The 21,619-nt window shown below is 40.7% G+C and overlaps 1 non-coding gene across 1 annotated transcript; it reads right to left on the reverse strand.

The window, feature by feature from the left end:
* Positions 1-19,940: 19,940 nt before the first annotated feature.
* LOC116597998 lies at positions 19,941-20,042 on the reverse strand. The gene has a single exon (XR_004288908.1). It is a non-coding gene; the product is annotated as a U6 spliceosomal RNA (small nuclear RNA).
* Positions 20,043-21,619: the final 1,577 nt, after the last annotated feature.

The following is a 21,619-nucleotide window of genomic DNA, read 5'->3' on the forward strand; positions in this document are numbered from 1 at the left end:
GAGGGACACCTGGTTGGCTCAGTTGGTTAAGCATCTGCCTTCGGCTCAGGTCATAATCCCAGGGTCCTGGGATTGAGCACCTTGTCAAGCTTCCTGCTCAGGTAGCTCTTGCTTGTGCCCTCTTGCTCTCTCTCTGTCAAATAAAGTCTTAAGAAAAAATAACATAGGAAATGAGTGAAAAAGAAATGTGACCAATAGAGAGACATAAAATTACATAAGAAGGTAGTCATTTGAATTGATACTTACAGAAATTACATTAAATTCAAATAGTGGAATTCCTGGTTAAGAAAAAAGTTGTCAGATTAGATTAAATAGAAAACTAACATTTGTTGTTTACCAGAGACACATCCAAAATAATTATGACTATATTTTGAAAGAGTGCTAATGATATACACTGATGTATATATGATAATAATGATAAACTGTCTGGAGTTTGCCTTAAAATAATCTAAGTCAAGCAGAGAGAGTCAATTATCATATGGTTTCACTTATTTGTGGAGCATAACAAATAGCATGGAGGACAAGGGGAGTTAGAGAGGAGAAGGGAGTTGAGGGAAATTGGAAGGGGATGTGAACCATGAGAGACTATGGACTCTGAAAAACAATCTGAGGGGTTTGAAGGGGCGGGGGGTGCGAGGTTGGGGGAACCAGGTGGTGGGTATCAGAGAGGGCACAGATTGCATGGAGCACTGTGTGTGGTGCAAAAACAATGAATACTGTTACGCTGAAAATAAATTTAAAAAATTAAAAAAAAAATAACCTGAGGTGAAGGTGGGAAATGGGGAGATAGAAATATATATGAAAGAAGGCTGATTATGTACTATTAATTATTGAAGCTGGAGGATAGGTACATGGGAATTTTTATATTATTCTGTCAACTTTTACATGGTTTGAAATTTTCCATAACAAATTATGACAAAGTTGAGCTTATCACTCAAATAAAGGAAGTATTGTTTAATATTAAAATATCAATGTAACTTGCTAAATTAACATGTAAAAGAGAAAATGTTAAGATCAGTTGATGCAAAAAAAGGTGACAAAAATCTAACATGCATTCATAGTTAAAATTATTGACGAGTTAGGTATAGAAGATAATTTCCTTAACCTAATAAAGGTTGGGTACCAAAAAAATGAAGAAAGACAAACAAACAGAAAACCTACTACAAAAATCATATTTAATGTTGAAACATTGAAAACTTGCCCTTTAAAGTCCATATTCAGATTCAGTAATGATGTGATTGTGTACACAGAAAGTCCAAAAGAATCTATAGATAACTTATTCCAATTAGAGTTTAAATAGGTTACTAGAAATAAAATGAATATAGAAAAATCAATTATTTCTATTTACTAAAAAGGTTTTTAGAACATACCATCTACAAAAGCATACAAGTATCAAACACCTGTGAACTAATCCAATAAAAGATCTATAAGACTTCTTTAGATAAAATGATATTGAGATAAATCAAAGATATGAATAAGAAAAATCTAACTAGATTTACATGTTATAAAAGGGTTGACTTACTTATAAAGATGTTATTTTTCCTTACATTGCTAGGCAATCAAAATTCAAGTATGTTCATTCTAAATTTTATATGGAAATGCAGAAGTCCAAGTTAAGCCAAGACATTCTTACAGAAGAACAAAGTTCTTCTAGATAAGACTTGTTCTGTTACCAGGACTTAACCATAGTTCACTAAGAATTAAGATTATGGGGGTGCCTGGGTGGCTCAGTGGGTTAAAACCTCTGCCTTCAGCTCAGGTCATGATCTCAGGGTCCTGGGATTGAGCCCTACATCGGGCTCTCTGCTTGGAGGGGAGCCTGCTTCCTCCTCTCTCTCTCTCTGCCTGCCTTTCTGCCTACTTGTGATCTCTGTCTGTGAAATACGGAAATAAAATCTAAAAAAAAAAAAAAAATTAAGATTATATGCAGCTAGGGTAAGGATAGATAAATAGACCGAAGGAACAGAGCGAGAGCCCGGAAACAGAGCCTTGCATATGTGAACACTTGATTTATAACAAGAATAGCACTGCACAGCAGTGGGAAGAGAAGGGGTTTTTCAGTAAATGATACTGGTATCCATATTGGATCACATCACACCATACCGAAATCTATACTAGGTAGCTGCTAGTCCTAAATGTGAAAAAGGAAAATAATAAAGATCTTGGGGGATGTGATAATCATTAATGCTGTCCATCAATTACTTTCTAGTTCATTTTCAGGTTCATGTTAGGATTATAATTTCCTACTTCAGTCAATGTAATATTTCTACAAGTGATGTTCACGCCCTTATAGAATCTTAAAATCCAGTGAATGATTCATCCTGTTGTTTTTCCCATTGTTAAGGCAACCTGTGATGCTCAAGGGGCTGGCTATTCTGTTCCAGAGTACTACTGGGCCCCAGATTGAAAACAAGCCAACCCTGTGCTGGATAAGCATGAACAAAAACAAATCTTGGGGTGTCTGGGTGGCTCAGTTGGTTAAGCATTGGCCTTTGGCTCAAGTCATGATCTCAGGGTCCTGAAACCAGCCCTCCTTTGGACTCCCTACTCAGCAGAGAGTTTGCTTCTCCACCCCACTCCCACCTGATCATGCTCTGTTTCTGTCTCTCTCAAAATAAATAAATAAAAACTTTTAAAAAATTAAAAAACAAAAACTAAAAGTAAATCTAGCATTTAATATGATGAGATTCTTGTAATTGCTTGTTATTGCAATATAATCTGAATTATTCTTACTGATAGAGAAATTGCTATGAGAAATGGAACTTTTTTGTGACAAAAAAATAATAGAATATATGACAATGGTTTAAGAGTTGATGGCAGATAGCAAGAAAGCTGACAATGAAGGATGAAAAGGAGTTCTATGTTATCCAGGGGCAAAATATTGTTAAGCTGTTGTCTGCAATAATTTATAAGATGAATAACATACTTAACAAACTTGTAACTATAGGGGAAAGGGCTGGAAAACAGAACATGTTGCCTGCTGTTGGCTGAATTACACAAGGTATTACAAGAGCAAGTGAGCTTGGAAAAGAACTGACCATTTTGTAGCAGGAATGAAAAAGAAAAAAGTCCAGAAATTTGGGGGATTGAAGACTTGGAAAACAGAGCTTCTCTCAACTGCAATTACTAAAAGATAAAACTGAAAAAGTTTTTAGTAACAGTAAACTCAGCCTCTGGCAAAGATGAAATGAACTTATAGTCTTGACATCATTGTTAAAACCTCTGAAAGTCTTTGTGAAAGTACTTGTTTCAGAGTAAAGATCAAACTAAGGGTGTGGTGTGCAATATAGCCTTTCAGTTGGGCAAAATGGCTTATGGAAAAGAGACTAAAAATGTGGCTCTCCCACTGAGGTCTGATAAGTTTAATTTACCTACAAATAAGTAGAAAGAGGGTCATGGAAGCCAGAGAACGATGATACAGAGCAAATCTAAGAAGAATGTCTAGAGAAGAATTGTTGCTAGAACTTTCAAAACCTAGAAATTACTGGACACCGGTAGATAAAAAGTCTACTATGTTTTTAAAAAAATATTTTATTTTTATTTATTTGAAAAAGAGAGAGAGAGTGAGCACAAGTAGGGGGAGCAGCAGGTAGAGGGAGAAACAGGCTCCTAGCTGAGCAGGGAGCCCTAGGCAGGACTAGATCCCAGTATCTTGGGATCATGACCTGAGCCGGAAGGCAGACATTTAAAGACGGAGCCACCAAAGTGCCCCCAAAAGTCTACTACATTTTTAAGAGAGTTATATTAAAGAAACCATGAATCAGGATATTAGAAGTCTGTGACGCTTGGGGCACCTGGGTGGCTCTGTTGGTTAAGTGTCAGGCTCTTGATTTTGGCTCAGGTCATGATCTCATGGAATCAAGCCCTACTTTGTGCTCCCCACTGGGCATGGAGACTGCTTGGCATCCTCTCTCTCTTCCCCTCTTCCTCTGCCCCACCCCGCATGTGCTTTCTCTTTCTAGAAGGAGAAGGAGGAGAAGAAAAAGAATTATTTCTATCTGAGGTAAAATATTTTATTTCAATGTTATGGAGTTTTTTATATTGCCCCATATATTAACTCATATTCTAGTTTGTTTCCTTCAAAAAATAGATTATATTTCTCTTGCTCTCCACTTGCTACTGTATTTTCTTTGTTGTCCACATTAGTTGTATCATCTGGATACTTTACAAGAATCATAATTATATAACTTGACCTCCAGGGTTTTCTTTCCTTATATGACATTTGGGTTTTTTTTAAGGTTATATTTTTTTCAATGACCTTTACATTTCTTCAGATCAATGCCCTTCACTTTAGTTTTTCCAAAGGGGATATCCATGATGAATGATTATGTAGAGATAATTCCATCACCTCAGAGACATCTACACAGATGGGTTGCTTGCTTAGAATGTACATTTTAGACAAGCAATTTTTCCCAAGTGCTCTTGTTATTCAAAGGAAGAGTTGCTTCAAAAAATTACTCTCTCTGCAATTTTCAACTATTAATTATTTATAAAATAAGAACGTATGGTTCCCATCTATGATATTATTACCATATATTAACTGCTGTTGATAAAATTTGTCACACATAATTTTATTTCTCTAAAATATGATACAAATAGTAAGGTTCTTTCAAATCTGTTGGGGGAAATTATACTTTTGGTTCTTCTGTGTCTTTTCTCCTATTTGGTGTTTCCTGATAGCAATTCAGTTTTATAGAGAAGAATACACAAGACAAATCCCAGAATGCATGGTAGCTAGCCAGTGGGTCTCCTATCATATACATGTCATTAGGCATTTCTCACACCTGTTTTGTAAGCTCACTGATATTTAGGCTGGTAGGTTTAGAGATTTTTTTTTTAAGATTTTATTTATTTGACAGAGAGAAAGAGACAACGAGAGAGGGAATATAAGCAGGGGGAGTGAGAGAGGGAGAAGCAGGCTTCCTGCTGAGCAGGGAGACGGACTCGGGGCTCAATCCCAGAATGCTGGGATCATGACCTGAGCTGAAGGCAGATGCTTAACGACTGAGCCACCAAGGCATCCCAGGGTTTTTTGTTTTGTTTTGTTTTTGTTTTTGTTTTGTTTTGTTTTTCATAATTTACCCTAATATTAAAGTGCACTTCCCATATATCAGCTATCCCACAATTCATTTTGCCAACTCTACCTAGAGGGTATAACAGAGAGAACATGTTAGATTAAGACCCTGAATTGGTGGATGAGGAAGGCTAAGCCTGTCAACTAATTACCCTTGTGATTGAGAAAAGCATTTGTGAAAGTATCTGTTCTTATTGCAACTAATCTGAAATGAATGAATACAGAGCATTGAGTGGACTGTCTACTGCTCAGCATTTCTGGTAAGATAGAGAGATGAGAGAAAATGGGCACAATTCGAAACAATACCTCAAAGGTGAGGTTGGTTGCGTTATTACTATTGGTATTCATTAGGAAGTCACATAAACACTGTCTTCCTCTTGGCTCTTGGCCCCAGGAATCCCTGTTTACCATTCTACTTCCTAAAGCTCATCCTTCCTTTTTTTCTCTCTTTAAAAATGTTTTCTCCCAATATCTTCTCAGTTTTCAGCTACTTTGTGGCTTTAGCTATAATTCCTTATACTCTTTAAATACAATTTTCTTCCATCAGATTATCAATTTTTTCCCAGAAACATTTTTAAACAGCCTGCTATTCCTAAAGCCTTGTCTTAGATATTAGGTATGATACAAAGCGGAGACATGAGCTATTATTTTTGGAGTGCCTACTATGAGTAAGAAGACATTGTGCTTGCCATTTCATCCACAGTATCTTCTTTAATTCCTATAGCAACCTTTGTAGATACTATATCTCGTTTTACTTATGAAGAATTAGGCTCACAGAGGCTGATTGGTGCAACGTCCAACAGTCAACAAAGGAGCTGAGATTCAAACCCTAGTTGAATTTTAAAACCCATTATCTGTCTTCAGTATTTTGCTATATTGAAAATGACTGAGGTGATTGCAATGTTAGTAATGTTCATAAACCATATTTCTAGGCAGACTTAAGTAATTGTTATAATGAAGTGCCACAGGAATGCCAAGGAGTGTTTATTTCCATCTGGGATGTCAAAGAAACTCAATGGAGAAAACGGCTTTGAAAGTGACTTTGAAGGATGCATAGAATTTCATTAAACAGGTAAAAGGGACAGTGAAGGAGCAGCAGAATAAAGGCAGGGTAGCTCTACAGCACATGCTGTATCTAGGGAATGGAGGCCTTTCATGCCAAAAGGAGGAGTTCACCTTTATAAGCGATGAGCCATCCTGGGAGTGTGAGCAGGGGACCATTCCAAGTTTTGAGGGAAAGAGCACCACAGCATTGTGAAAGAGAATGAAATTATTTTAGTGATGCACATGAGAAATAATCAGGATCTGAGGGAAATGCAGGAAAAACTAGGGAACCACACAAAGGTACTCAAAAGACCAGTCTAGTGGATGCTGGAGGTGAGGGATACGAGGGAATTAAAGGTTACGGAGGCTTCTAGACTAGGTGACTGAGAGGGTCATGATTCTAGTTACCACAAGAGGGAGCACAGTGGAGGAGAAGTTTCAGTGGAATAATGGAGTTGAGTTCTTGGTGCTAGTGCCATGCGCGGGGAGCTCCCACACAGCAAATTGTCTGGAGCTATGCTCGCAAGCTGGGATGATTTCCATGGGGCCATGAGGATAAGACACAGTAAGAGAGAGTATGGGACGGAGTCCTGGGAACACCTCTACTTAGAAGTACATGTGGGGTAGGGTTACCTGGGAGAGGTCGTGGTACTTGTTAGATTAGGCAGGCCAGGGTCTGACTGAGGGATTTGAGAATTGGGTGCAACTCCTAGTGAGTGAGAAGCCAGAGAACGAGTGAATGTGCCACGTTAGGGAGATGCAGGGCTGAAGATAAAGGTTGAGCGCACCATTAGGGGGCGATGTAGCAGGAAAAATTTTAATCTCTTCCTGCTTAAGAGTTTGTGTCTCAGGGGAGTCGTGAGCCATGGTGGGAGTGCCTCAACCAAGAATTCCTAACACACTGGAGAGTCTGGCTTTAGTGACAGTCCATGGAGGGTCTTTTCCTTCCATCTTCTGTCTCCACACACACCTCCCTGAATGTGCTCCCAGACCCCGGGCTTTCAATTCACTCTCTTTCTACTCATTGTTACTTTCCTTCCAAGCTAACTGAACTATAAAGGGTAGCAACAGGGAGATTTTTGTGGGATGGGATGGTTCTGCGTTTGATTGCGGTAGTGGTTATACAAACTCACACAATGCTAAGTGGCAGAACCTCACCGGTGTTTTACAATGTTAGTTTCTCAGTTTTGAAGTCATACTTTGGTTATAAGATGTAAGCATTGGGGGAACTGGGTGAAGGGTATAGGGTTATCTCTGTACTATCTTTACAACTTCCTGAAAATCTGTAATTATTTCAAAGTAAAAAGTTGTGTTTTTTTTGTTTTTTTGTGTTTTTTTTGTTTGTTTGTTTTTGTTGTTGTTGTTGTTTTTAAAAGCAGATGAGGAATGCCTGAGTGGCTCAGTCGGTAAAGTGTCTGCCTTCGGCTCAGGTCATGATCCCAGGAGTCCTGGGATCGAGTCCTGAACCAGGCTCCCTGCTCAGCCGGGAGCCTGCATCTCCCTCTCCCTGCCTCTCTCACTCTCTGACAAATAAATAAATAAATAAAATCTTAAAAAAAAAAAAAGGCAGATGATTCTGTATAGTAAATCTCTCTTTGATATCTTTGTTTTTGATCAGTTGACTGACAACAAATTTGGGGCCTTTCTTAATACTTATTTAATTGTTTTTATCAACCTTGATGTTTGTTTTTTATCTTCCCTTGGCTTCAGTTCTACTTGCTTCTAGATCTACCTGTCTGAATTGCAAGTCCAATACTACTGTGTCACCACCGTTATACATATTTTACTATTTTGAAAAGGATAGAAAGATATAGTATAAGTAAGATATACCTGCATATGTTCACATTTCTAGGTTTGTATGATGCTGCCTCGTCCACCAAGGGGTTTAACAACTACTTTTTTTTTTAAATTCACCATCCACATGTTTACATAGGCTCTATATTCTTGTATTATTCTGTCCAAAAGACCCTGAAGGATACAATCTTCCACATTTTACCAATAAGAAAACTAAAGCAATAACAGAAATCATTGCCCTCAGATGATTCAACCAGTGAATGCTCAGGCCAAAGATGCAAGTAAATCTTTCATCTCTTTCTATTGTAACTGTTTACTTAAATAGGCACTATAAAGAACAAAAAAAAAGGAAGAAGTTCGTACTTACCACAAGCAGCAAAAGAAAATCAGGCTGATGCCTAAAATACACATTCCATCCTCTGTGGAAATTGATAACAGAAAGTAAGACGGAGGTGTTTCGTGTATTTATTTATTTTAAAATGCCATGTATGTATTGAAGGCCTTAAATTCAAGACACTATGGTTCTTATTCCTGGCAATACAAAGAATTAAAACGTCCATGTACTCAAGGGGGTTATACTGTAGCTGGTGAAACATTAAGTTAACTGTAAAAAAGTAATTAGCATCACAATTATAGTATGAACCACAATTGGCTAGTATAATAAAATATTAAAGGTCATGTAGTGAAAAAAAAAATCTATAAAAACTTCCTAGCATTGGAGACATTGACATTATTGAGGAGTATGGACCTTGACAGAGGGGAGGGGGAAAAAGAGATGCAAGAAAAGATGGGAAATTGGGGAACTGGTGTTCTCAGTCTGCTAGAAGGAGTGGAAGGAAACTGCTAAGGGCATAGACTTTTCTTCTGCTTACTTTGTTTCAATTTACTCTTCTTCTTTCTTTATTTTTTTAAGATTTTATTTATTTATTTGACAAAGATTACAAGTAGGCAGAGAGGCAGGCAGAGAGAGAGGGAAGCAGGCTCCCCACTGAGCAGAAAGCCTGATGCCGGGCTCGATCCCAGGACCCTGGGATCATGACCTGAGCCGAAGGCAGAGACTTAACCCACTGAGCCACCCAGACACCCCTAATTTACTCTTCTTTTCCAGTTTCTAAAGATGGAAACTTCGATTATTAGTTTTAGAACTTCCTTCTCTTTTTTAAAAGATTTATTTATTTATTTATTTATTTATTTTAGAGAGAAAGAGAGAGCAAGCGTGGTAAGGAAAGGGAGAGAGAGAAAATCTCAAGCAGACTCCCCACGCCGGATGTGGGGCTCGGATCTTAGGACTCTGAGATCATTACCTGAGCTGAAACCAAGAGTTGGTCACTTAACCAACAGTGCCACCCAGGCGCCCTGGAGAACTTTCTTCTTTTCCTCCTGGTGCTTTCTTAGGATTTCTATCTCTCTGCTTACATTGCCTATGTGATTTTCCATGCTGTCTATGCACTGGAGCTCTTGGCATGTTAATCAAGGTTGTTTTATATTCCCAGTCTGATGATTACAACATCCCAGCCATATCTGGTTCTGATGCTTGCTGTGTGTTTTCATATTGTGTTTCTTACCATTTGGTATGCCTTGTAATTATTTTTCTTGATAGCCAGACATGATGTACTGGGAAAAAGAAACCGCTGTAAACAGGTCCTTTCGTAATATGATGGTGTGGTGTTGGGGGAGGGGAAGTGTTCTCCAGTCTTAGGATTAGGGCTCAGGCTTTTACTGAGTCTATGCCTCTGGACTGTGAACTTCAGAGGTATTTCTCAGTCTTTTTCCTCCCTGTTACCTGGGACAAAACGGCTAGAGCTGGTATTTCCCTTCCGCAGGTCAATTAGGGTCTGAGAATATCCGAGCAGGTTAGGCTCTGCTTAAATAGTTTCTCCTGTGGGCAGGCCTTGATAAGAAGACCGCTGTGCCCCGATGCATTTCAAAATGGTTTCTTTTCCCCTCCCCCTGCCAGAAATATGAGGGATTCTTCTTTACTTACTGTGGGAACCTAGTCAAGCTCCTGGAGGTAAATCTCGTAATACTGAGGGCTTCCCTTATGACCAGGGCTCCCTGGAGTTTTTAACTCTGAGACCTATCTACACTGAGTCTTCAGCAAAGTATCAACTCCAGGCAGGTTTTCTAGCCTGGCAGTGGCTCCCACAGGTTTTTCTCCTCCTGAGTCTCTGCTCTAGTCAGCAGCACCTCCCTGTACTTGCCTGTCTGTCCAGTCTTGGGGGCAGCGGTTTGCCTTGTGTCCTTTCCGCGCTCATGGATCCCACAAGAGTTGCTGATATTCCGGTCCGTTCAGCTTTTTACTTGTTAGGGTGGAGTGCTGTCAAGCTTCTTCCTTGTGGAAAGGAAAAGCAGAAGTCCCAGAGCATAGACTTTAAAATCAAATAATCTTCTCATTAGCTATTGGACCACGGTAAGTTATTTAGCCTCTCTTGGTCTCTATTTTCTCATCTATAAAATGGGAGTTACAGGCGCAGTGACTTCTGTTATCATTGGGAGAATCAAATAAGTTAGAATGGAGGCTCCTGTTATGTTTTAGATGCTGCAAATATCTTCTCATAGTTGGTTATCTGGGTGCACTTTGAATTCTGCCTATAATGTGTTATTTATGGAAGAAAAATGTTTAATATTTGATGTCTAATTGTTTACTTTGTACTTTGGGGAGGACTTGTTTACATCAGTAAAGAGTACTTGGAAACCCAGAAGAAAGATGGGCAAAGGATAGGAATAGGCAGTTTACCAAACCAGTAATCTAAACGACTTGTGCGTCTATGAAAGAAATGCTCTACCTCATGAACAATCGGGGAAATACAAACTGAGAACATAATGGGATACTATTCTAGAGAGCTGCCTTTTGGCAGCTCCTAGCAAAGCTAAATGTACGTACTTGGTGACCTAGCTATCCCAGCCTTGGATACGTAATTCAGAGAAATATTTTGCACCAGAGATGCATAGGAAGTATGCAGTGTTTTTTTGTTGTTCATCACAGAAGAAAAAGATGGGTAAAAAATTAGAACATACACATTGCCTAAACTCTGCAGCAGTCAGAAATAATGAACTTGATGTGCACACAGCATGAAAGAATTGTTCAAAACCATGGTGTCAGGTGGAAAAAAAAAAGAGTAAGGTTTATGGCATAAATCATTTGTATAAATTAAAAATTTATACACATAAAAACTATATAATTTTTCCAGCTTTATTGAGGTATAATTAACAAATAAAAGTTGTATATGTTTATGTACACAATGTGAGGCTTTGATACGTATATACATTGTGAAATGTTTACCACAATCAAGCTAATTAACATAGTCATCACCTCATATCGTAATCATTTGTGGGGTGTGTGTGTGTGTGTTGAGGATGTTTAAGATCTCCTCTCTTGACAAACTTCAAGCTCACAGTATAGTATTGTTAACTATAGTCATTGTGCTGTCCATTAGATCTCTAGAGTTCATTCATCCTGTATAACCAGAACTTTCTACCATTTATAATTTTAAAGAATACATTAATAGCTAAGGGTGATCACAAGGACATTCTCTGGTTACTTATGTCTGGGGGCAGGAGGGGGACAGAGAGGGAAATAGAGGAATTGCAGATGCTGGAAACAAACAAAAAATGATGGACCTTGTGTAGACGGACATTATCCCAATTCTCTGACCCTAAGACCAACCATCCCCAAATGAAGACATCCTCAAGCTTTGTAAGGACGATTAGCGTTAGCGACTGTAACAACACTTACTATCATTGATAGGTAACAGTGCGAAGAAAATTTGGGTGAGGATGATGCAAATTTTATGAAACAAAAATACTTAATGGAGATCTAATCATCTTTGTAAATTAGGTGAAGTTAAATTAAATTTGATTTCTCAAATCATTCACCTACTGTGAATTAGGTGAATTAACCGATTAACCAACTAACCGAATTGGTTAATGCCAAATTAGAACTGCCGTTTCAACGTGAAGTTTACACGTTTCAAGACACGACAGCACTCTGTATTCTCCTCTCATGTTTATCAGTGGTATTTAAAAACTTGTTATGGAGAACATAGAAAAGTATGCAGTTCACAGTAGTTTTTTAAAACGAATGCTCATGAAGTAAACGAGGCGAGAAATGGGACAGCACCGGAGAAGCCAGAAGCCTCTCTGTGTCCTTCCTCAAATACCACATCCTTTCTCCCTGCCAGTGATGTCTCTGTCTTCTAGTACCATAGTTTACCTTTTACCTGTTTTTTTTTTTAAGATTTTATTCATTAATTTGACAGACAGAGATCACAAGTAGGCAGAGAGGCAGGCAGAGAAAGAGGAGGAAGCAGGCTCCCCACTAAGCAGAGAGCCCAATGTGGGGCTCGATCCCAGGACTCTAGAGTCACGACCAGAGCCGAAGGCAGAGGCTTTTACCCACTGAGCCACCCAAGCGCCCACCTTTTACCTGTTTTTGAACTTCAGGTTAGCACTTTCACATGCTTTAGTACAGTAGGAATTTTAAAAACAATCTAGGCTCCATATTAGATTTATACCCGAAACTTCATCTTATAAGTGGCATTTGAAAAATTTTTAGTTTCCAACAAATGTATAGAAGCCATTTTTGTGTGTTGGCTTTGTATTTTAAGACCTTATCAAACTCACTTGCTACTTCAAAGAATTTTTGTAGCTTTTTTGGGGATCTTCCATGAGGACATTCATGTCATCTGTGAATGGGGACAGTTTTTTCCTTTCTAATTTGCATGCCTTTTATTACTTTTTATTGCCTCATTGAACTAACCAGGATGTCGGGTATGGTATTTATTAGCAGTTTTTTTTTTTAAGATTTTTATTTTATTTACTTGACAGACAGAGATCACAAGTAGGCAGAAAGAGGAAAGGAAGCAGGCTCTCTGGGATCATGGACTGAGCCGAAGGCAGAGGCTTTAACCCACTGAGCCACCTAGGCACCCCTTTAATAGCAGTTTTAAGAGCAGACATCTTTCCCCTGTTCTCAGTCTTAGCGGGAGAGTATCCAGTCTTTCACCCACTAAGTATGATGCTAGCCATAGGCTTTTTGTAGATGTCCTTTAATAGAAGGTCTCTTCTCTTTCTAGTTTGCTGAAAGTTTTGACTGTGAACAGATGTTAAACTTTGTCTAATTCTTTTTCTCCATCAATTGATACTGTCTTCAGATTGTTGATAGGATGGATTATATCAATTGGTTTTTGATTATTGAAACCAGTCTTGCATTTTGAGCATAAGCCCCATTTGATGATGCTGTATTTTTTTTAAATCTGTATTGCTGGATTCAATTAGCTAATATTTCATTGAAGGGTTTTTTTTTTTTTAAATCTATGTTTATGGAAGATATCAGTCTGTAGTTTTCTTGTACTGTCTTTGTCAAGTTTTGGTATCAGGATAGTGCTGCCCTCATAAAATAAGTTGGAAAGTATTTTTTCCTCTTCTGTTTTGTGGAAGACATGGTGCAGCATTTGCATTATTTTTCCTTTAAATGTTAGATGGAATTAAGCAGTGATACAATCAGAGGCTGGAAATTCTTTTTTCAGAAAGATTTTGACCATAGATTTAATTTGTTTAATAGTTTTAAGTCTACCAGATTACTTATTTCATGTAGGGTAAGTTTTGGTAGTTTGAGGTTTTTACAGAATTACTTCATTTTATCTAATTTTTGAATTTATGAGCATTGAGATGTTCATAGGGCTCACTTATCCTAGTAATGCTTATTCAATTTATAGTGATGTCTTCATTCCTGATCTTGGAAATTGTCTTTTATCACTTTTCTTTTTAGTCTTCCAAGATGTTTATCAATTTTATTGTTATTTCCAGACAACTAGCCTTTAGTTGTGTTTTTCCCCTGTTGGTTTTTCCCCTGCTTTCAGTTTTATTAATTCCTACTCTGACCTTTCTTCGTTCTGCTTCCTTTAGGTTTATTTTTCTCTTCTTTTCTTCGTTTATTAAGGTAGAAGCTTAGATAACTCGTTTAAGATCTTTTTCTTTTCTAATATAAGAATTTAATGTTTGGGGATTTTCCTCGTTTTTCTTTTAGTTACTGACTTCTAGTTTAATTCCATGATGATTGAAGAACATATATTTATGACTCAAATTCTTTTAAATTTGTTAAAGTTTATTTTATGACCAAAGATATGGTCTCGGTTGGTGAATGTTCCATGTGCACTTGAAAGGAATACATATTCTACTCTTTTTTTTTTTTTTTTAAAAAAGATTTTATTTATTTATTTGACAGAGAGAGATCACAGGTAGACGGAGAGGCAGGCAGAGAGAGAGAGGGGGAAGCAGGCTCCCTGCTGAGCAGAGAGCCCGATGTGGGACTCGATCCCAGGACCCTGAGATCATGACCTGAGCCGAAGGCAGCGGCTTAACCCACTGAGCCACCCAGGCGCCCCATATTCTACTCTTGTTGGATGTCAGTTAGATAAGTTGGCTGATGGTGATTGTTCAATCAGCAATTATATAATCTTCCTGATTTTTTGTGTACTATTTCAATCAATAATTAAGATGCAATGAATATATAGAAATTGCACAGTAAGTTGTCCATCTCCACAGAGAATGGAGCAAAACTTGATGAGTCTTGCAATGAGACACTTGGTTAAATGTAAGGAAGAACTTCTTAACTGAAGGGCAATTGAACACGGAAATGGCTTTGCATGGGAGGCTACGGACTCTTGCTCCCATGTGATCTTTAGGACGAGGTAGCAGCTGTTGTGGTTAGCATAGACTCACAGAGAACCATCTTGGAGTGGGATGACTGAACCAGGTGGTCTCGTGAGGTCCACATCCTGACGATGATTCATTTTTGGTTCTGAGAAGTAGAGGGAAACGACCCTTTATTCTTCTTAGGAGTTGATACTGGTTCTCTAAGATGCATGATGTGATTGTAGCCCTCAAACAGGCTTTCAAAAGTGTCATTTTTATACGTGAATCAGAATTAACTAGAATGACTATTCAAAAATGTACCCCAGACCTGGTGATTCTAGAAGAAGTTCCCAAAACTATGTATTTTAGTAAGTTCTCCAACTGGTCCATATGCATACTGCAGTTTGAGAAGCATAGTCATTTAGAAATAAGAGGCTTTCTTGTTCTGCTACAAATGGGCCTTTGAGACATATATAGTTTTGCATGTGATGACTGAGGTCCCTACCTAAACTTATTTCCTGGAAGGGAAATGCACGTGCTAAGAATGGAACTACAGAATGGAGATACTGAAGAACTTAAAGAGGATTTTGGTCAGGATATTCTAGGCCAAATGGAGGCATAGATGAGAGGGAATGAAAAAGGGATTTATGGGATCCTAACATTTGCCAGGTACTTTATTACAATAAAAAAAAAATCTCTTGAAATTATTTTTGTCCCTCTTTGTTTTATCTTCTTGAAATTTTCTATCCAAAATTTTTTTAGAAAAAAATTGAATAGTATCTTTCAGAATAGATTGCAAACCCATAATATCCCTAGCTGCTATGGAATGGACAGCCATCTCTTCTGAAATTTTTTGGAAAGAACCAATGGAGCTGGCAAAAATACGATGGAAGAAGATCTCAGTGTCACCCAAGAGACAATTCAAAGCAATTTAATATTATAAAAAGAATCCCCAAACACCCAGAACTCCCAAGTTCTACTTTGACCCTGTATTTTAAGAGTTGTTGTGAAAGTCCTTGATGAGGAAGAACTAGGAAGGAAAGACTCATACGTAGAACATTCCAGATTTCCCCTCCAAGGTCACTGGAGATTCTGTTGGAGCAGGTCCCCCCAGCCAACCATGTAGGCTACACCTCAGATCTGGGTCACTTTTGAAATCTTCTCCAGACTCCTGCTAAGATCTGAATTGCTCGTCCATCTCCTCCTCTTGGCATTTACATGTATCTCTGTGTCAAGTCTGACTGTCTTTGAGTGACCACCTGCCTCAGTCTCCTCTTGTCCTCCTAGGCTCTTTCCCCTCCTTTCTAGACTGGTGCAGGACAGGTAATGGGTTTCCCTGGATTTTTGGCTCCTCTGCCTAAGACACAGAGCCCTGACCCTGTCTACGTTTAGCAGTCGAGTTAAGGTCCAGGGACAAGTCTGCTTCTTGCATACTCTGATCTCTGAAACATGCCGGTGTTTGCTCTTTAAATGAGCTCAACCAGCCATTTAAGCCCAAATGGAGTAAATTCATCTTTTAGCCCACATCCACAAAACTTGCCCCACAGTGGGCTGCAGCTAGTCTTTGCCAATGGTGGTTGCAAACTAATTCTAAAAGTTTCTTCCAGTACATTTACACAAAATAAATTTGTCCCTTGGCAGAGCAGCTTGGTTTGATTTGGGTTATTTGACTACAAAAGCCCAGAGGCCAAGCATTTATTTAGAAATATTAGGAATCAGCAGTACAAATGAGATTGAGTTTTCGTGAAAAGTTAAAGATTTCTCCTTTGGGGAGGGAGTTCACAAAAGACCCCATTAGCCAAGCCTCACCAGTAATTAGTCTGATTTCTCAGGCAAGAGGCAGGCTAATTGTCTACCATCCATTCCAGAGGCCTAGAGACACTTTAAAACCTACCACCCATTGAAAAATATCTTTGGAGAATTTCCTGATGCATCTAAAGTCTTTTCTATTAACTAAATGTTCAAACTGAGATCAATATGTGAAAATATGAACAAAATGGCCGATTATAAACGTGTCTTTTCACACAGCAAATCCACGGGCCTGGTAGGACGCGTGACCATAAAGAAGTGGGAAGGGGCTGCTACTTAGTAAGCAGTACCGTGAGATACATGTCACAATCCAAGTTTAATACAAGAGGGAACTAAAGCTCAAAGAAGGTAAATAATTTTCCCCAAGTCCCACGATGAGTCAGTGGCAGAGGCAGGATTCAGTGACATCCAGTGTGTGTGGTTTCCACTGCCCAGCAGAGAGATGGGGAGCCCAGCAGAACTGACTTCGGGATGTTGGAGGACGGCTAGTTTTCTGGCTGTCTGTGGACTTGCGGATGGTCTAGTTGTCATCGCATGATCTCTCAGGGACAGAGCCAGTGACTGGGTGCACCCAATAAGGCCAATGTCAAAGCCAGTGTAGATGAACCAGCTTGGGTCTAACATAGGCTCACCTGCAAATCTGGACTTGTCTCCTCAGTGGCCCCTCTGGGGTATATGTAGGGAAGCACACAGCCTGGGGACTCAACAGAGGCCTGGGGGACGAGCCTTCATTTAAACTGTGGAGGAAACTGTAGCATCCCTGGGGCCAGACACTTTGGAAATGCCCAGAGGTTTCTCTCCAAGCAGATGATGGGAGACCTTGGCAGCTTTGGTGTAGACAGCTCACCACGTCCCCACCCCCCAAAACATTCTCCCCGCTGCGTTCAGGGGGCCCCCAGATTGTGGCACAGCCATGCTAGACAGACAATGCTGACCTCAGGGCTGCTTCCTCCTCACCTGACACGGGAGAGGGGCAACATCAGCCTCGGGTGGTCCGCTTGACTCACTGCTCCTGCTTCTTAATGGCAGTGCCTAATGGCCTCTTCCACTTTCTCTCATGCTGCAACCCAACTTCCATCAATAGTCACAACACTGGAGCGGGGTGAATCCCCTTTACCTTCTCTTGTGTCCCCAAAGCTCCAGGCCTCCCATTTCCTGAAGAATTTCCATAGGTTGTGCTAGCCCTTGATACCTCCTTCAGTCTCCTGGGCTCCTAGGAACCCCACAGAAATAGATCCTTGATGGGCCTGTCCTGCTGGTCTCTCAGAAACTCCCAGAGGTGTCTGAATTTGTAGGAGGGTAGAAGGCAGGTCTGTGAGTTTTCAATGTTGGAGTATCTAAGGCTTCGCCACTAAAATGTTGATCTCAAGGCCTCTGATCATTCTGCCTCTGGTAGGTCTGGTGTGCTAGGTAGGGCCTCGAGACTGCATTTTCAGTGAGCTGTTCAGGGATTCTGGCACAGATGGTGGATTGAGGAACACTGGTGTTTGAGCTGCAAGTCTGCCCTGTGTTGACTATCTGTGTCCGTCTGTCTGGCTGGATGCCGTGCTTCTGATGGGCAGGGATGATGGCTCATTCTTCTCCACGCCTGCCTGTCTACCCCAGTGCCTGGCTCACAGGCAAATGTCCGGGGCATGAATGAGAGGAGGTCTGGTGTGAGGACAATGTTAATCAAGTTAAAGAACTGTCTGAAGAAATCATCTTGTCCGTGGCTCACTGTGTTGACGGCAGGTCACCTTGGATCCCGCGTGCTGAGAGTAGGGTGTAGACAGAGGGCAATGGGAAAAGAATTTTGGAAATACAGAGAGTTAGCTCCTAATAGGCAAATGGTGTTCCGGCAACGGGCATTTAGGGCCCAAATCAGAATCCACACTGACTCAAGTAAGCGGCTCTGGAATTAAAACAGAGAGGACCTCGGACAACTCCAGAAAACTGGGCAACAGACCCAGGTTTTGTGATGATGACCTGCAGAGAGGAGTGTCGCCCTCTTCCCCACCCTCCCTGCCCCAGACTCTGGTTCCTTCATGCCGTCAAGATTTCTTAGAGGTGAGTTCATTGTTTAAAGGCGTTTTTATTTATTTACAGTGTTTGTTGGAGCCGAAAATGTTTGACCTCAGTGGAGGGATTGATAATTCCTACAGTAGAGATTTGGCCTTTCTGGTAAAATTGTCCTGTATGCACAGCCCTTTGATCCACTAAAGGGGGTGTGTGTGTGTGTGTGTGTGTGTGTGTGTGTGTCCTTATTCAACAGTGAACAGTGGAGGAAGGCCTGAGTAGACCACGGCTTCAGTTGGGGGAAGCTCCTTAGAGCAAATGAGGTCTTGTTTAGGTGGCTTTCTTGGTGAGGCTTTCTCCCACCAAGGAACCTTTCTTCCCCCACAGCAGCGATGTCTCCCAAATTGCACCCCCTGGATGTCCCTGCCTTTTAGCTCACCAGAGCCTTTATAAAGGTGAGAACGCGTCCCGCAACATCACCGAGTTGGAGAGCAGATACCATCTTTGTGATCAGAATACTCATGGTTGCAGAGCTCTTACCATGCCTGCACTTCATGCCCTCCCCCGGAGCACCTGATACGTACTGCCTGGCTGAGCTTCTTGACCAAGCTTCGCACACCGTGCCTCCACAGAGAAGGAAACTGAGACTCAGGGGCAGTCACTTGTCCTGGGAATCGGGATTTAGATCCAGGTCTACGCAATCCCCCACGCCACACTCAAACTTCTGTGCTGCATCTCTGCTTTTTGCTCAAACAATGGAATTTAAATTTGCATTTGTTGATTATTTAGTAATGATGGCCAATTTATTTGTTTTCCAAACCAGACCCAGGATGGGCTTGTGTCTTCCTCAGTCCATCTGGATGCCTTTCCCTGCATGGAGGCCCAGAGTGGTTGTCATCATAGAACACTTGCCTCCGAATTATAGGTAAGTTCAAAACCGGTCCCAGCTCGTGAGGACTGATGCGCCTGGGAGGCTTCACAATGTGGCCTCATGTCGTCTGCCCAAGTTCCGAAGGTTCAGTGAACAGAGGGGAACCGAAAACCTGTAGCCATATTTTTGAATTTTATGTCTGGGAACAATTTCAAACTTATAAAAAAGCAACAAAGATAAAAATACTATAGGAGCACCTATATTGTCTTCGTTTTCCTCCACTTACTTTATTTTTGCATATTTCTCCCTCACTCCATATATGTGTGCATTTATAGAAACCATTCAGAGGAAAATGTCATATATATAGAATATACACCTGTATTTATTTGTCTCTCTAGCTGTACAGATATATATGTATGTATGTAAAATGTAATTCTTCTCAGAACAATGTTGAAGTAAGTTCCATGCTTCATGGCCCTTCACTCCTAAATATTTCAGTGTGTGTCTTCTAGGGCTACAGGTATCTTATTACATAACCATAGAGCCTGGCGAAGCGCTTTTTCTGATCTACCCTCCACAAGTCAGTGTTGTTAGTTGACCTGTCAGTGCCCTTGATAGCACTTCCCCGGTCCAGGGTCAGGTCTCACATTTGGCTGTCATATCTTTTTAGTCTCCTTTAATCTGGTTTTTACGATGTCAATCCCCTGTCTCCCCCACACCATTTTTTTTTTCTTCACAAATTTGTGTATCTTCTTTGTGCGGGGCAATGCTAATCTTTCCAGTATTGTTCCAGCGTTCGTCCATCTGCTGCCAAAGTGAGTACTGGGTGCCATTTTGTTTTATGCCGTGTTCCTCCTTCTGTGTTTGGTATTTCCTCATGGTTACATTGGTTATGTAATCACAGCCAGAATTCTGCCCAGATGAGGTGTGTCCTGTCCTCCACATCTGGAGCCACACCATGTCATCTGTCCCATGCAGATGGTAATCTGGACCATCCAGTCAAGGTGTCGTATAATTTCTCCATTGTCTGCTTGCTGGTTTTTTTTTAACCTCCCTTGACACTGGTAAGTGATATGTGGGGAGTCACTTTAGGAAGACACAACTAGTCTCCGAACAGCAACTATTATAAGAACACTTTTCCCGTGCCAAGCAAGAGAAAAAGAGGAGAGAAGAGATCTTAATCACAGGGCCCCATTGAGAGGGGGAGACTGCCTCCAGAAGCCCGACTCAGCTCCAGGAAAGGCAGAAACTGACTGCAGGGGATGGGAGTCAGGAAGTTAGAGTCACTGAGCTGCATGAGGAAAGCTTGGCCTGGTTCCATGAAACTGAGCCTCTGACCTCTACTCTGTGGGTCCTGTAGCCTCGGCAGCAGCATTCTCAGGGGGCCAGCAGCACCTAAGAACATCTGAGGGGGAATGCCCTCTGGCATGGGGCCAGCAGTTGCCAAGGCTTCGACAAAGGCCAAAAACCCAACAGCCTCAAGACAAAGAAGAACAAGTCTCCACTTCAATTGCTTCAGAGCCCCAGAGGAGCTGGAGCTGAACTCCTGTTCAGACGCTGGTTATGCGCAGCCATTCCAGGACCAAGTGGATGCCAAGGTGCCCGACTACTCCTAGCTGTACGGGAAACACAAAGCCCTCCAATCAACCACTGAGAAATTCTACCCAGCACTGACAGAGCTAGGTCTTCATCCAGCTCTTCTGCAAAACAAAGACATAAATAAAAGTGTCGTCAGCATTTTAATTCTACCGTATGAACTCCAAATAGGCCTTTGACCCACCTTTGGTTGGTGGGTCCTATCTGAAACCAAACCCTGCATATGGTGAATAAAACAAAACAGGAAGAGGAGTTTATTGCAAGACTTTTAAATGGCAGACTGGGAAACTCATGGCTATGGGAGAAGGGAGTTCAAGGTTCCTTACAGACTAAGATATTTTATGGGGTAAATGCAGAAGTTATTTGGCTTTTTCAGCTGATTGGCTGCCTAGCGGTCTTCTTTCTTATTTGAATCAGGGTAGCTTAGTCGGGGGAACAAGTAAGTCCCGAGATGTCATGACAGACTTAGTGTTTAGGGATTGGCTTGTGCCTTCTGCTGATTTTTTAAAAGACTTATTTATTTTCTTATTTTAGAGAGAGAGAATGTGGGTGTGGGGGCAGGGACAGAGGAAGAAGGAGAGAGAATCCTTGAGCAGAATCTACTCTGAGTATGAGCCCGATGTGAGCTTGATTCCAGGGCTCTGACATCATGACCTGAGTCAAAATCAAGAACTGGCCGCTTTACCAACTGAGCCACCCAGGCACTCCTCCTCTGCTGATTTCTAAGAACCATGAATTCCTGTAAGGTTAGGTAAATTTTCCTTTAGGTACCTATGTTGGCCATTTCCATTTTGTCTCTG

Source organism: Mustela erminea, chromosome 8 (assembly GCF_009829155.1).
Source record: "Mustela erminea isolate mMusErm1 chromosome 8, mMusErm1.Pri, whole genome shotgun sequence".
Lineage (NCBI taxonomy): Eukaryota > Metazoa > Chordata > Mammalia > Carnivora > Mustelidae > Mustela > Mustela erminea.